The following is a 17065-nucleotide window of genomic DNA, read 5'->3' as shown; positions in this document are numbered from 1 at the left end:
CCTGACACTTGGGCGATGCCTTCTGATAGGATACATCTTGACCTCCAAGATTTCCCTGCTAGGATGCATCTTCCTTTGTAGAATTGTTCTCCAAAAATCTTCCTTCATCAGCTTCTTCTCCCATTCTCTCAAGTGGTTTTTCTAAACTTTTACCTCTCAATTCCTTACCCCATCACTTCTACCCTTGCCCTAATTGTACCTAATTCTTCCCCGGAAAATTAAGGCCATCACATGAGAACTCCTTTAGCTTCTTCTCTTAACGTCTGCCATTTTCACTGAAATCTTATCCCTTCTTTCCTCCTATCTCAGTGAAAGAGGTGATTGGTCCTCCCCCTGTTTAAGGCTATCCTTCCTCCTTGAAACACCATCTTGGACTCCTCTCCTCCCTTCTTTAAATTCTTGCTCCTTCATTGCATACCCTCTTTCTCCTGTTTCTGTACCTCCTTGTCTATGACTTCTATTGGCTCTTTTTTTTAGTTCATAAACATATTAAATGTCTCCCATCTTTTAAAAAAATGTCATGGTTCTTCTATCCTTAACATTTCATAGAAATTGATCTTGTCACAGTCATCAGTGACCACTACCGTGCCAAATCCAATGGAAACTTTCCCTAACTTCCTCAACTTTTCTCTGCCTTTGACACCACTTTTTCTTTTTTTTTTTTACCACTTATTTTTCTTATTTCCTTCCTTGAAACGCTATCTTTGATTTCCATGATTCCTTTCTCTGATGGTTTTCCTCCTATCTTGCTGGCCACTTCTTAATCTTTCCCATGGGATCTTTTTCTTTCCTCCTTTGCTACTGTAAGTATTGGTATCCCCCAGGACTCTGTCCTTGGCCTTCTTCTTTCAAATATATTTTCTTCTTTTCAAATATATTCATGGGAAATTGTACCCAAGTATAGTTGATGACTGGAATGACCACCTACAAATTGATAACTTCTAAATTTATATTTGTATTCTGGCTCCCTCTTGAGCTTTAGGAGTTGCATTTCTGAAAGGCTACAAAACTTACTTAGCTGGCCTGCAGAGCTCTTTAAATCAGCATTGCTCTAGATCAAGTTTTCTCAGCTTCTGCACTATTGACATTTTGAGTTGGATCATTTTTTTTGTTGTGTGGAGCTGTCAGGTGCATTATAGGACTTTAGCAGTATCTTGTGGGCCTCTGCCTACAAGATACCATTAATTATTACAACCAAAATTGTCTCCAGATGTCTCATGGGGGGCACCGTTACCTCCAGATGAGAAACACTGCCTTAAACTATCCTCTTCTCTTTCAGAATATGCTGCTTTTTTCTCACCTTAGTAAATGGTAGCACCATGTGCTACAAACATGTCATCCTACACTCCTCTGTCTTAATCCCCACCTTCCCCCTCAGCCACATCTGATCAGTCTCCAAGTCCTGTCAATTTTCCTTTCTAAAAATACCTTGAGTCCACCCTCTTCTATTTCTACCGTTATACCACCACCACCACCACTCTATTCTAAGCTACCATCTTCTCTTACCTAAACTTCTATAGCAGCCTCCAAACTGGTCTCACTAGTTCCAGCCCCTACCTTGGCTTACTCTATACACTGCAGCCTGAGGCGTCCTTAAGATGCAAATAAAATCATACTGCAATCTTGCTTAAAATTCTTCCATAGTTATCCAATAGTTTTTAGAGTAAAGCTTAAATTTGTTATCTTTGCACTGGTGGATCTTCTTGGCCTCTTCTGCCACATCCTCATGTGGTTTCCTCTTTCCATTCACATGGAACTAAAGTTATTCTGATAAGCTATCTCCCTTTTGCCTGAGGCTGTCCTTTCTCCACAGTGCCCTCAGTCTTCTCTGGGCTTCTGCTTCTGTTCAAAGATTCATTTCAAGCAGTAGATCCTATAGAAAACCATATCTTACTTCTCAGTCTGATCAGGGATTTCTCCTTTCTGTACTCTTATATCCCCCATTGCTTATCTCCTATTGTTACTCTCCTTGTTATACCATATTGTATTGTGCATCAATGCTTCCCGAAGTAGACTGTGGAGTTAGCAGCTGTGTATTATTTAATTTTGTAGCCCAGCACTTAGCATGGATTCATACACATAGTGAGTGCTCACCAAATGTTTGAATGAATACCTCTTTTTTTTAAAGATTTTATTTCTTTATTCATGGGAGACACACACAGAGAGAGAGAGAGAGAGGCAGAGACATAGGCAAAGGGAGAATCAGGCTCCTTATAGGGAACCTGATGCAGGACTCGATCCCTGGACCCCAGGATCACGCCCTGAGCCAAAGGCAGACACTCAACCGCTGAACCACCCAGGTGTCCCAGAATGAACACCTCTGCAATATTTACTCAACTTTCTAGCCCTTCCAGCTTCCATTGGGCAAATTGTTTGCCCTACACATCTATTCAGAGGAATTCCTTTTCCCTGCAAAATCTGTATTGGGACCTAAGGTCCAAGCCAGTAGGTGCTCAAATACAGGCTAGATGCCCACTGGAATAAAAATAATACCATATGGACAGCCCTTGGTTGTTCTCACTTTTTATTTTTATTTATTTGTATTTTTATTTTTTTAAAGATTTATTTATTTATTCAGAGAGAGAGATAGAGAGAGAGAGGCAAAGATACAGGCAGAGGGAGAAGCAGGCTCCATGCAGGGAGCCTGATGTGGGACTCCATCCGCTGTCTCCAGGATCACACCCCAGGCTGCAGGTGGCGCTAAACCGCTGTGCCACTGGGGCTGCCCTTTATTTTTATTTTACCTTCATCTCTCTTTCCCTGTTCCTGGTAGTGACATTCTACTCCATCAAGATGATGGGAGAACCCAGTGTGCCCCGATTTGAGATTTAAATGTCGGCTCTTGAGTCAAAATATGAATTTTATGGGAGTTGGCAGTCAGAGCACCAAGACCTAAGAACCAGTCTATAAATAAAATACTGTCAAAGAAATACAAGGACATAGTTTTAAAAGTCAGCTAGTACTAATAGGTTAGTAAGGAAAAATGGCACTCCTCTGCCCTACCCTTCCTTACTCTTTTTTTTTCCTTGCTCTTTTTTTTTTTAAAAAAAAGATTTTATTTATTTATTCATTAGAGAGAGAGAGAGGCAAAGACATGGGCGGAGGGAGAAGCAGGCTCCCCACAGGGAGCCCAATGTGGGACTCGATCCCAGGACACCGGGATCATGCCCTGAGTCGAAGGCAGACACTCCCTGAGCCACCCAGGCACCCCACCCTTCCTTGCTCTTGAGTCTTACTCCCCAGAAACCACAGCAATTATTTTAGCTATTTCTTCTGGTTTTCTGTATTTCTAAATAGTACATGGTTCTGATGGATTTTATTTTATCAAAATGACATATTATTTGTTGACTTCCAATTACAGCATCTAAGAATTTCTCTCCCTTACTTTGTCTCTCTTCCCAAACTACTCTTCTTTTTCTATTTTTATAGCACAATTCTTGGTTAATATTTAGTGGTTATGTTGCTGTGACCACGTAGATATCCACTCCTGAGTCAAGAACATGTACTAAGATTTTATTTGCCCTTATTGTACAAATTTTTGTTGTTTTTTTTAAATTTTTTAAAATTTATTTATGATAGTCACACACAGAGAGAGAGAGGCAGAGACACAGGCAGAGGGAGAAGCAGGCTCCATGCACCGGGAGCCCGATGTGGGATTCGATCCCGGGTCTCCAGGATCGCGCCCTGGGCCAAAGGCAGGCGCCAAACCGCTGCGCCACCCAGGGATCCCCTGTTTCATTTTATATTGTGAAGAATTGCAAACATAAAGGTATACTTGAGAATGGTGTAATGAATCCCATATACCATTCTCCAGCTTCAACAACTATCAGTATGTGTCTAATCTTATTTTATCTATACTCTCACCCATCCCACATTCCACCAACCCATTTGGATTAGTTTGAGGCAAATTCCAGACATTATATCACATAAAATGTGAACTCCGCATGAGTTCTAAAAGAAAGAACTTAATTTTTTAAAACATAACCTCATATTTTCATTAAATCCAGAAATAAATATTTATCCCATAATATCATCAAATATCCAGTAAATGTTCAGGTTTGACACTGGTGTATCACATAAGTGATTTGAGTTTTTTTTTAAAATTTTTAAAGGATTTTATTTATTTATTCATGAGAGACACACAGAGAGAGAGAGAGAGAGAGAGAGAGGCAGAGACACAGGCAGAGGGAGAAGCAGGCTCCATGCAGGGAGCCTGACATGGGACTCGATCCCAAGGTCTCCAGGATCAGGCCCTGGGCCGAAGGTGGCGCTAAACCACTGAGCCACCGGGGCTGCCCCAAGTGATTTGAGTTTTATAGTTGGTTTGTTCAAATCAGTATTCAGACAAGGTCTGAATTTGATAACCTGTCTTTTCATTCTCTTCTAATTTATGAGTACCCTTCGTTCTTAATTTTTTTGTTCTTGCCGTTTATTTTTTGAAGAAACTGATTGGTTTTCTGTGGAAACTCTTCTTCTGGATTTTGCTGATTATATTCTCATGATGGCATTTAATGTTATTCCTCTGTCCCCTGTATTCCCTATAAACTGGTAGATCTAGATGATTAGATTCAGATTTAACTTGAGGTGAGAATATTTTTAACGTGTATGTGTCTGATGGCCTCTCTTTCAGTGATGTTAAGATTGAACAGTAGATTCAGTGTCATCAGCCTGATCCACTTACTAAAAAATTTCCTATTGGGTTTTCTTTTTTTCCTGTTGGGTTTTCACCTAATGGTTTTCACAGTCATTGGTGATCATTGCCTAGTCTAGCATGTGTTCATTTATTTGTTGGAATTCTTCTAAAAATCTTCCTCCCTCCCTCCTTTTATCTTTTTCTTTCTTTCTTTCTCTTTCTTTTTTCTTTTCTCTTCTTTTCTTTCTTTATGAGAGACACACAGAGAGAGGGAGACACATAGGCAGAGGGAGAAGCAGGCTCCCTGCAGGGAGCCCGATGTGGGACTCCATCCTGGAACTCTGGGATCACGCCCTGAGCGAAAGGCAGGCGACTAACTGCTGAGCCACTCAGGCATCCCTAAAAATAACTTCTTCTTATCAGCTATTTGGTTACCCTGATGTACTGATACAATCAAGACAGGGTAAATACTTGGTTCACCTTCTTCAAAAGATGATCAGTTAACTTTGTTTGTTTCAGTATCATGAAATCATGGATTTTTAACATACTTGATATGTTTTAGTCCACTGAATTTACTATTATTTTGGTACTCAAATTGTTTTGTTTGTAGCCAGTTGGAACTGCTTTAAGTTGTTTCAGCCCTAGGATGGCCCTACTAGTTCTGTAATGATAAAATATTTCTAGCACATCTACATCTTTTCTGCCTGATACTGTGAATCATCCATTTTTTCAAAGAATACTTGTCTCTTTTAGTGGGAAATGGTATTTGGAGGCATAGTATGGGTGCTAGGGTGGTTACTTATACTGGGCTGGTAATATTTGAAGGCCTTTCTAGTGTACAGAGCCAGAGAATATTTTTTTTTTTTAAATTTTTTTTTTTTTTAAATTTATTTATGATAGTCACAGAGAGAGAGAGAGAGGCAGAGACACAGGCAGAGGGAGAAGCAGGCTCCATGCACCGGGAGCCTGATGTGGGATTCGATCCCGGGTCTCCAGGATCGCGCCCTGGGCCAAAGGCAGGCGCCAAGCCGCTGCGCCACCCAGGGATCCCCAGAGAATATTTTTTTAAAGAGAAAATATCAGTTCATAGTGATATATTTAGATCAAATTTGGAACGACAGAACTTTTACTGTAATCCATTGGTTTTTATATTTTTATCTTTTGTCTTACAATGAAAATTATAGTCTGGACATTAACGTAATTATTTATTCTATCCTACTGTGTGTGTGTGTGTGTGTGTGTGTATGTGTGTGTGTGTGGTATATATATGTGTATATATATCTTTTATTCTATTTATATATTTATATTCTATTTATATCTTATTTATTCTAATTATTAACATAATTATTTATTCTATATATATTACTCTCTATATATAATTTCAGAACATGAATACTAATATTATTACCAATAAATGATAACTGAAAAAAGAGCTGAAGATTTATATCTAGTTTGTCACATTACTGTGCGTCTTGACATACTACCTCTCTTTGTAGCTAAGCCACTAACTTGGGGTGCTTGGGTGGCTCAATTGGTTAAACATCTGACTGTTGATTTTGGCTCAGGTCATGATCTCAGGGCCCTGGGATCAAGCCGTGGTCCTTGGATCAAGCCCCGTGTTGGGCTCTGTGCTCAGTGCAGAGTCTACTTCAAATTCTCTCCCTCTCCCTCTCCCCTGCTCCTGTCCCCTCCTCCTGCTCACACACTCTCTTTCTGTCTCTAAATAAATAACATCTTTTCAAAAAAGACACTAACTTGATACACAGGTTCTTTTTTTTTTTTTTTTCATTTTGCTTGCTTTCAAATTTTAGGAATTGAGTTTTTTTTAATTTTTATGAAATTTTCTTTTACAATTTTGTAAAATATTTACATGGTTCCAAAATCAAATCTACAAAATAAAGATACCTTTAAAGAGGTCTAGCTATCATCTTTGGCCTTTCTATCCAGTTCCCTCCCTCCTTTCAAAAGTAACAAGTTTTGCTTTTGCTTATTAAAAAAAAAAAAAGCTTTCTTAGCTAAAAGGTAGCTTAATATGAACAATATTCTGCACCTGCTTTTTAAAAAGAATTTTTAAGGAATCCCTGGGTGGCGCAGCGGTTTGGCGCCTGCCTTTGGCCCAGGGCGCGATCCTGGAGACCCGGGATCGAATCCCACGTCGGGCTACCGGTGCGTGGAGCCTGCTTCTCCCTCTGTCTGTGTCTCTGCCTCTCTCTCTCTGTGTGTGACTATCATAAATAAATTAAAAAAAAATAAAAACAAAATAAAAAGAATTTTTAAAAATATTTTTAAAAAATATTTATTTATTTATTATTTATGATAGACATAGAGAGAGAGAGAGGCAGAGACATAGGAGGAGGAAGAAGCAGGCTCCATGCCAGGAGCCTGACGTGGGACTCGATCCCGGGACTCCAGGATCGCGCCCTGGGCCAAAGGCAGGTGCTAAACCATTGAGCCACGCAGGGATCCCCTAAAAAATATTTTTTAAAGGATTTTTAAAAGATCTTATTTATTTATTTCACAGAGAGAGGGAGTAAGCACAAGCAGGGGCAGCAACAGAGGGATCCTCAGAAAGGAGCAGGGAGCAGGGAGCCTGACCTGATCTGTGGGGCTTGATCCTAGGACCTTGGGATGGGATCATGAACTGAGACAAAGGCAGAAGGCAGGCATTTAACTGATTGAACCATCTAGGTGCCCCTGACAAGATTAATTGATTGATTGGTAATAATTAGTGGTCTGGATTTTTTATTTATTTATTCATGAGAGGCACAGAGAAAGGCAGAGACATAGGCAGAGGGAGAAGCAGGCTCCCCACAAAGAGCCTGATGTGGCACTTGATTCCGGATTCTGGGATCATGCACTGAGCTGAAGGCAGACACTCAACTGCTGAGCCACCCAGGCATCCCTTGAAGATTTTATTTTTAAGTACTCTCTATACCCAGTGTGGGGCTTGAACTCAAGCCTGAGGTCAAGAATCACGCACTGTATTGACTGAGCCAGTCAGGCACCCCTGTGCCTTTTTTTTTTTCCACATAATATTGCACTTCATTTTTTTTTTTAATAGCTGCATAGTCCTATTCGGTGTGATGGATTTTTATAACTTTTTATTGGCATGAATAATTACCTTATTTTTCCATTGGTTTAGGTTTCTATGAACCTATAGCTCATTTTTTCCCAAGAACTCTTAACTAATGTTAACTCTGTTAAACATTATCTGCATTCACTATATGCTCAACAACTCAAGTTCAGTTTTTTCCTGAAGACTCTTTTCTTGGAATCTTCCATCCTCAGCTCCCAAGGCCTTCTGCATGGCTATTAACCTGGGACTCCTTTTGCTGCTCTGCTGTCTTCTTTTTCTGGTTTACAACCCCAGTTGGGGATGCCTGGGTGGCTCACGCCTTCAACTCAGGGCATGGTCCTGGGTTCCTGGGATCAGTCCCATATCGGGCTCCCAGTAGGGAGCCTACTTCTCTCTCTGCCTATGTCTCTGCCTCTCTATCTCTGTGTCTCTCATGAATAAATAAAATAAATCTTAAAAAAAAACCCTTTGACTGGAGTACCACCTCCATTAGCTTCTTGAGGAAGGATACATAGGAGGTAAAGTGATAGAGTCTTTTCATGTCTATAAATGTCTTTTCTTTCCTGACATATGACTGGAAGTTTCTGTAGATTTATAGACTGAGTTTTGAATAATTTGCCTTTATAAATTTGAAGACATGATTTTATTGTCATCTGGCTGCCAGTGTTGTGTGAGTCTAAATGCTACTTTTAAGTCCTGATTCTTTTTGTAGGTGATTTCTCTCCTCTTTTTCTTGAGAAGCTTTTAGGGAATCTCTTTATCCCTGAAACTTCACGACCATGTGGGCCTTTTATTTCATTCATTGTGGTGGGTACAATTTAGGCCTTGCCAGTCTGGAAGCTAATACTTTCAGATGTGGGAAATTTTCCTGTATTATTTCTTACCTCCTTCCCCTCAGTTTCTGAATTTTCTTTATATCTCCTATTATTTGAATTTAGGACCTCATGGATTGAGTCTATAATCTGCTACTCATTCCTCTCCTATTTTCTTTTTTTTAAAATATTTTATTTATTCATGAAAGACAGAGAGAGAGAGAGAGAGAGAGAGAAAGAGAGAGAGAGGCAGAGGCACAGGCAGAGGGAGAAGCAGGCTCCATGCAGGGAGCCTCATGTGGGACTTGATCCCGGGTCTCCAGGATCAGGCCCTGGGCTGAAGGTGGTGCTAAACCACTGAGCCACTCAGGCTGCCCTCCTCTCCTATTTTCTATCTTTGCCTGTTTGTTTTCCTTTCTGTGAAATTTTCTTTATAAAAGCCAACATCATAAAGATGAAATTTTTTCTACTGTCCTACCTTTAATTTTTAAGAGATTTTTCTTGTTCTCTGATCATTTTGTATAACATCTTGTTCTTTTTTAGTAATAAAATTAAGTAATGTAGTGTGTATGTGTGTGTATGCATTTTTTTCTGTTCTTTGAATCGTCTGTTTCCTTCAGGATTTTTTTTCCTGTTTTGGTCATTTTCTTTCACCGTGGAGACTTTAACCACACAGCTGGTGATACTTGACTGACTATTCTTATTTAAGTGTGAGGCCTTAAAAACCTGATTGGCAGTTCAGCTTCAGTGGGTTTGTTGATTCTTGGCTTTGTATGTCCTCCCGGTGGTCATGTACCCTACATGTTTGTCTCAGGAGATCTTTACTTTGGAGCTATCCAGTTTCTTGAGATTATTATCTACCAAGTTTCTTGCCTGGCTGCTGGCCTTTTAGAATTGAGGTGTGGAAAAAAAATAGAATTGAGATGTGGAAAAGGGATGAGATTCTCCCTATTCAGAATGCAGACTTACATGGAATCTTCCTGTTTCCACCCATCGGTCACTACAACAGTGCCTGGTGTCTCCAAATTTAGAGCTTTTGTGGGTTCATTTTCTCTTCAGAAAAAGATCTCCAGGGTGCCTGGGTGGCTCAGTTGGTTAAGCGTCTGCCCAGGGTCCTGGGATCGAGTCCCAAGTCGGGCTCCCTGTTCAGTGGGGAGCCTGCTTCTCCATTTTTCCCTCCCTCCACTCGTTCTCTCTTTCATCTCTCAAATATATAAATAAATAAAATCTTAAGAAAAGAAAAAGATCTCCAGTCTCTTACTACAGGAAGATGGATGTCCTTGGTAGGATGAGGATGTTTACCAGTTTTGTGTCTAGACTTTCAATTTATTTTTTTTAATTTTTATTTATTTATGATAGTCACAGAGAGAGAGAGAGAGGCGCAGAGACACAGGCAGAGGGAGAAGCAGGCTCCATGCACCGGGAGCCTGATGTGGGATTCGATCCCGGGTCTCCAGGATCGCGCCCTGGGCCAAAGGCAGGCGCCAAACCGCTGCGCCACCCAGGGATCCCTGTGTCTAGACTTTCAAACACACCTTCTTTTTATTTATTTTATTTTATTTTATTTTATTTTATTTTATTATTTTATTTATTTTTTAAAAAGATTTTATTTATTTATTCATGACAGACACAGAGAGAGAGAGAGAGAGGCAGAGACACAGGCAGGGGGAGAAGCAGGTTCCATGCAGGGAGCCCGATGTGGGAATCGATCCTGGGTCTCCAGGATCACACCCCAGGCTGAAGGTGGCACCAAATCTCTGGGCTGCCGGGGCTGCCCACCTTATTTTTTTTTTTTTAAAAAAGCTTTTATTTACTTATTTATTTGTTTGTTTGTTTGTTAGAGAGAGAGAGAAAGCAGAGGGAGGAGCAGAGAGAGAGGGACAAGCAGACTCCATGCTGAGCACCAAGCCCAATGCACGGCTATATCTCAGGACCCTGGGATCATGACCTGAGCTGAAATCAGGAGTCCAGGGCTCGACTGATTAAACCACCCAGGTGCCCTCCCCACACCCTCTTTTTAGCCTTGTGCCTTATTGCACCTTTGGGTTTGAGGCTTTCTAGGGTTGTATGGAGCAGGTAAGCCTTAGATCTCAACAGGTCCCCCTTTGTAGGCGATCCAGATGTAGCTTCCTTCATCTTGCTTCAGTTGTCACTTCAGTCTGCTTTCCATCTTCTAAGACTTTAGTTTGCTCTTGTCTGCTCTATCATTACCTGTGTTCTTCCTTTCATTTATTAATTACAAGGACTATTGAGTACGTACAAGTGCCAGGCACTACTATTCTTGGTGCTTAGGACACAGCAATGGAGAAAACATCTATTACCTTATAGAACTTACATTTTAGTCAGGGAGATAGACTTAAAAAAAACAATAAAGTAAATTGTGTGGTATGTTAGAAGGTGCTAAGTATGGCTATGGTCTGAATGTTTGTGTCACCCTAAATTTCATATGTTGAAATCCTAACATACAAGGTGATCGTATTAGGAAGTGGGACCCTTAGGAGGTGATTAGGTCATGAGGGTAGAGCACTCATGATTAGGATTAGTGCCCTTATGAAAGAAACCCACCCAGAAAGGTAGCTAGTGTGTCCCTTCCTCTATGTGAGGTTACAGTGAGAAGATGGCTGCTTGTGAAGAAACGGATTCTTTTTTTAAAGATTGATTGATTGATTGATTGATTGATTTAGAGTATGCAAGGTCGCTGGGGAGAGGGAGAGGGAGAATCTCAAGCATACTCCTAGCTAAGCACAAAGCCTGATGCGGGGCTCAATCTCACCATTCTGAGATCATGACCTGAGTTTATACCAAGAGTTGGACACTCAACCCAACTGTGCCACCCAGGTGCCCTGAGGAAACAGATTCTTATAAGGCACTGAATCTGTCAGTGTCTTGATCTTGGACTTCCCAGCCTCCAGAACTATTAGATGTAAATTTCTGTTGTTTAGGGGTACCTGGGTGGCTCAGTCAGTTAGGCATCTGCTTTCAGCTCAGGTCATGATCCCAGGGTCCTGGAATTGGGCACCACATTGGGCTCCCTACTCAGTGGGGAGTCTGCTTCTCCCTCTATTCTCTGCCCTTCCCCCCAACTTGTGTGCACTCTTTCTCTCTCCCAATGAATAGGCAAAAATTAAAAAAAAAAATCTGTCACTTACAAACTACACAGTTTACCATATTTTTGTTATAGGAGCCCAACCAGATTAAGACAATTGCCATGGGAAAAGTACAGCAGGATCAGGAGGATAAATTCTAGCGTTGGGAGAAGCATAGGTTGTGATTTTGTTGTTGTTATTCTAGAACTTAAAAATATAAGTTTATTTACAGAAGTAGAGAGTTAATGTATGTGCTGCGGAAGTGAGCACTCATAAATAGGGAGCTAAATCATGATTCTACAAGTAACACATTTTGTTAGTGTTTGTCTTTTGAGATTATAAAAATATGGAATGCTTCGTGAATTTGTGTGTTCTTCCAGCAAAGGGGCCATGCTAATCTTGGTATCATTACAATTTTAGTATATGTGCTCCTGAAGCGAGCATGGGTTGTAGTTTTAAATGGGGTCAAGGTAGGGTCATGAAGAAGACAGTATTTGAATGAAGCAGTGGCTCTCAACTGGGCAGCAGTTTTGCCCTGCAGGGGACATTTGGCAATATCTGGAAACATTTTTCGTTGTCATTACTAGGGGATGATTGGGTAGTGCTACTGGTATCTAGTGGGTAGAGGCCAGGGATGCTGTTAAACATCCTGCGGTGCATGGGATAGCTCCCCATAACAAAGAATTAGTCCAAAATGTCAGTGGTGCTGAGGATGAGAAACCTTGCATTTAAAACTTATTGGCAGTGAGGGTATCAGCTCTGAAGAGGTCAGAGGGAGGAGCCTTCTAGGAAAAGAGAAAAGCCATGGCAAAAGAGAAAACCCCTCCCAAGATGGGAACATGACAGGCTGAAAGTAGGCTTAGAAGTATAGGAGGACATCAGGTAAGATGGTGGGTGAGGGCAAGATTATGTAGTGCCTTGGAGGTCATTGTAGGCACTTTGTTTTATTCTGAGCCATTGGAGGTTTTGATGGGGAGCTGGAGGACGTGTCATGATATGATTTAGGTTTCACAGAATCACTCTGGCTGTTGTGCTGTATATGGATTATTAGAGGAAAGGATAGAAGCAAGGAGAGACCAGTTAGGAGGCTGTAGAAGTAATCCAAATGAGAGATGACACAGAGCAGTGATAGTTGCAGTGGAGATGGTTCTATGTTGAATTGCATAACAAGGAGGTCATTGGTGACTTTAACATAAACCATTTTGGTGGAGTGGTGGGGACCTGATAGTCTAGTGGGTGAATAGAGGAGAGGAGTGGGAGTCAATGAATATATATAGTTCTTTTGAGTTCTTCTACAAAAAGGAACAGCAAAATATAACAGTGGCTGGTAGGGACAGTGGGGTCGGGAATTTCCCTTTCTTTGTTTAAGGGGGGAGAATAAGAGCAGTCTTATATGTTGATAGGAGTGTTCCAGTATAGAGACAGGAAAATGATGGTGCAGGAGAAAGAGAAAGGAGAATTGGTGGAGTAATGAGCTTAAATAAGCTTGTGCCTTTTTTATTCCTTAATTTCATTTCAGTAGGATTTTTTGAGAGAAAGAGAGAACGCACATATGCAGGGAGAGGGAGGGGCTATGGGAGAGGGGGAATCTTTTTTTTTCATTTGTTTTTTTTGAAGCTCGATTTGTCAACATATAGTATGATACCCAGTGCTCATCCCATCAAGTGCCCCCCTCAGTGCCTGTCCCCCAGTTACCCCAGCCCCCTGCCTACCTCCCCTTCCGCAATTCTTTGTTCATTTCTCAGTTAGGAGTCTCTCATGGTTTGTCTTTCTAATTTTTCCCACTCAGTTCCCGTCCTATCCCTTATAATCCCTTTCACTGTTTCTTATATTCCACATATGGATGAAACCATATGATGATTTTTCTTCTCCAATTGACTTATGTCACTCAGCATAATACCCTCCAGTTCCATCAACCTCAATGCAAATGGTGGGTATTTGTTCTTTCTGACAACTGAGTAATATTCCATTGTGTATATAGACCACGTCTTCTTTCTCCATTCATCTGTCGAAGGACATCGTGGCTCCTTCCAAAATGTGACCATTGTGGACATTGCTGCTATGAACATTGGGGTGCAGGTGTCCCGGAGTTTCACTACATCTGTATTTTGGGGGTAAATCCCCAGTAGTGCAATCTCTGGGTCATAAGGTAGCTCTATTTTTAACTTTTTGAGGAACTTCCACACTGTTTTCCAGAGTGGCTGTATCAGTTTGCATTCCCACCAACAGTGCAAGGGGATTCCCCCTTCTGCACATCCTCTCCAACATTTGTTCTTTCCTATTTTCACCATTCTCACTAGTGTGAGGTGGTGTATCTCATTGTGTTTTTTTTTTAAATTTTTATTTATTTATGATAGTCACAGAGAGAGAGAGAGAGAGAGAGAGAGGCAGAGACATAGGCAGAAGGAGAAGCAGGCTCCATGCACCTGGAGCCCGACGTGGGATTTCATCCCGGGTCTCCAAGATCGCGCCCTGGGCCAAAGGCAGGCACCAAACTGCTGCACCACCCAGGGATCCCCTGTGGTTTTGATTTGTATTTCCCTGATGGCAAGTGATGCGGAGCATTTTCTCATATGCTTGTTGGCCATTTCTTCGTTGGTGAAATTTCTGTTCTTTTGTCCATTTCATGATTGCATTGTTTGTTTCTTTGCTATTGAGTTTAATAAGTTCTTTATAGATATTGGTTACTAGACCTTTATCTGATACGTCATTTGCAAATATCTTCTCCCATTCCATAGGCTGTCTTTTAGTTTTGCTGTGCAGAAGCTTTTTATCTTGATTAAGTCCCAATAGTTCATTTTTCCTTTTGTTTCTCTTGCCTTCATAGATGTATCTTGCAAGAAGTTGCTGTGGCCAAGTTCAAAAAGGTTGTTGCCTGTGTTCTCGTCTAGAATTTTGATGGATTATTGTCTCACATTTAGAGCTTTCAACTATTTTATCTTTGTGTATGGTGTAAGAGAATGGTCTAGTTTCATTTTTTCTGCATGTACCTGTCCAATTTTCGAGATGGAGAATCTTAAGCAGGCTCCACGCCCAACACTGAGCTCATGACCTGAGCCAAAATCAGAAGTCAGACACTTAACCACCTGGGCCACCCAGACACTCCCATTTTAGTAGGATTTTTATGAGGAAGGTTCTGTTATTTTAACCAGAGGCCCATTTCACTCTTACTACTTAGGCATTGCCATGTAGAAATAGGAGTTTCAGTTTCTATTTTATAAATGAAGAAATCAGGGTCTTAGTTCATACAGTAGAGGAGCTGTATTTCATATTTATTTACCATTATCTTTCAGATCAGACTCAGTTTTTCAATTTCCTGTCCTTCCAGGATGCCAGTGACTGTTGAACCTTGCTTCCAGAAAACATTGTTTTCCAACCAGCCTATTTATTTATTTATTTAATAAATTTATTTTTTATTGGTGTTCAGTTTACCAACATACAGAATAACACCCAGTGTTCATCCCATCAAGTGCCCCCCTCAGTGCCCGTCACCCATTCACCCTCACCCCCCACCCTCCTCCCCTTCTACCACCCCTAGTTAGTTTCCCAGAGTTAGGAGTCTTTAGGAGTCTTTATGTTCTGTCTCCCTTTCTGATATTTCCTACCCATTTCTTCTCCCTTTCCTTATATTCCCTTTCACTATTGTTTATATTCCCCAAATGAATGAGAACATACACTGTTTGTCCTTCTCCGATTGACTTACTTCACTCAGCATAATACCCTCCAGTTCCATCCACGTTGAAGCAAATGGTGGGTATTTGTCGTTTCTAATGGCTGAGTAATATTCCATTGTATACATAAACCACATCTTTATCCATTCATCTTTCGATGGACACCGAGGCTCCTTCCACAGTTTGGCTATTGTGGACATTGCTGCTAGAAACATCAGGGTGCAGGTGTCCCGACGTTTCATTGCATCTGTATCTTTGGGGTAAATCTCCAACAGTCAACCAGCCAATATTTAATATTTGAACCAGTCTTTTTTAAAATCACCAACCTCAAAATTGGAAAAATTTGTTCAGTATAGTTAAGCATATTGCATGTATTTGGCAGTATAGCAGAAGTGATTGAGTGCACCCTTAATTGATTTTACCCTCTTAGGCAGCACTATTTTTTGTTATAACTTCCCCTTCCATGCATAATTTGGGGTTTGTTTGAAAATACAGTAAAACTGGAACACATGTGTTATAAAAATGAAAGGACTTCGTAAATCAGATAGTGTGCCCTGTTGTGGTAGCAAGTGGCTTGTGTTTGAAAAGTTTATCTTTAAGGATTTTTGGTATCCCAACAACTAATCAGGATTGCATTTGAGAGAAAGTGGGCAAGATGGCTGAAGAGTAGGGTCCTCAACTCACCTGGTCCCACCAACTTACCTAGATGACTGTCAGATCATCCTGAACACGATGAATTCAACCTGAGATTTAAAGAAAGAACCGCCTGAATGCTACAGACAGAAGGGTTTTCGCTTCTAGGGAGATAGGAAGGCGGAAACAAATAAAAAAGAATCCAGTGGGAGCCTGCTAGGAGCCGCGCTAAGGCCGGGAGGCGAAAACTTCCAGGACAGGAAAGCCCAGCCCCCTAGAAGCAGGAAGGTTGAAAATCTGCACCAGATTCTTCAGGGCTGGAAAGCCTCTTAGCAGGGAAATCCAGCAGAATTGCAAGAGGGCCAGGGGAGTCTCCAGTCTCCCGGAGTCACTAATAGGGGAAGTGTACCTGGGGGAGAGCGCAACACAAACTGGATGGATCTCGGTAAAGCGCTGGAGCGCGCACCCGGCCGAGGCCTCGGGGAGAAGCCAGTTGGTTAGTTGGGTGGCTCGGGACAGAGGGTTCTGCGCCCTGCTGCCTTTGGGAGCTGCGCCCCTGGGAGCATGATTCCAGCAGCACAGGCCCCAGAGCCCAGGGCGCTGGGGACACAGCCCAGGATCCTGAGCTCCTCCTGGGACAGGTGGAGGCCGGGAGGGCACAGGACAGTGAGGACACTCCTGCCACCGGGTGTCCCCAAGCTGTGCGGATCAGCGCACCCGCACCAGCCCGGGAGCATCTAGACCAATGCGGACTGGGAGACTGCGTTAGATGTTAGTTACTGTCCGGGAGCTGACTTCAGGGCTGGAATTCTGGCCGACACCATTGTTGTTTTTCCTCCTTGTTTCACCCTGTGCCTGGGAGAAGCAGGGCCACCAGGGGAAAAAGGCCTCACAGGATAATTGGCTCCCGGCAGGGGGCGGGGCAGCTCCCCCAGGTGCACACACCTGAGAATCAGCACAGCGGGCCCCTCCCCCAGAAGACCAGCTGGAAGGACAGGGGAAGGGCAAATTCTTGACCTAGCAGCACTGGAAAGCTCCAGGGGAAGTCGAGGGATTTACAGTATATAGAACTAGAGGGTACCCCTCCCTTTCCCCCCCTTTTCCAGTACAACTCGTTTTTATATCAAATTAAAAATTTCCAATATGTTTTTCTC

General features: G+C 41.8%; 1 protein-coding gene and 1 non-coding gene across 2 annotated transcripts in view; one reads left to right on the top strand and one right to left on the bottom strand.

Moving 5' to 3' along the window:
- TRMT2B (tRNA methyltransferase 2 homolog B) overlaps positions 1-17065 on the top strand; it is a 67584-nt gene that overhangs the window by 18063 nt on the left and 32456 nt on the right.
- Positions 11948-12051, bottom strand: LOC121483681. The gene has a single exon (XR_005985803.1). It is a non-coding gene; the product is annotated as a U6 spliceosomal RNA (small nuclear RNA).

The sequence above is a fragment of the Vulpes lagopus genome, chromosome X (assembly GCF_018345385.1).
Source record: "Vulpes lagopus strain Blue_001 chromosome X, ASM1834538v1, whole genome shotgun sequence".
In the NCBI taxonomy this organism is placed as follows: domain Eukaryota; kingdom Metazoa; phylum Chordata; class Mammalia; order Carnivora; family Canidae; genus Vulpes; species Vulpes lagopus.
Note: the sequence above shows the minus strand (reverse complement) of the source record. Positions and strands in the feature narration are given on the sequence as shown.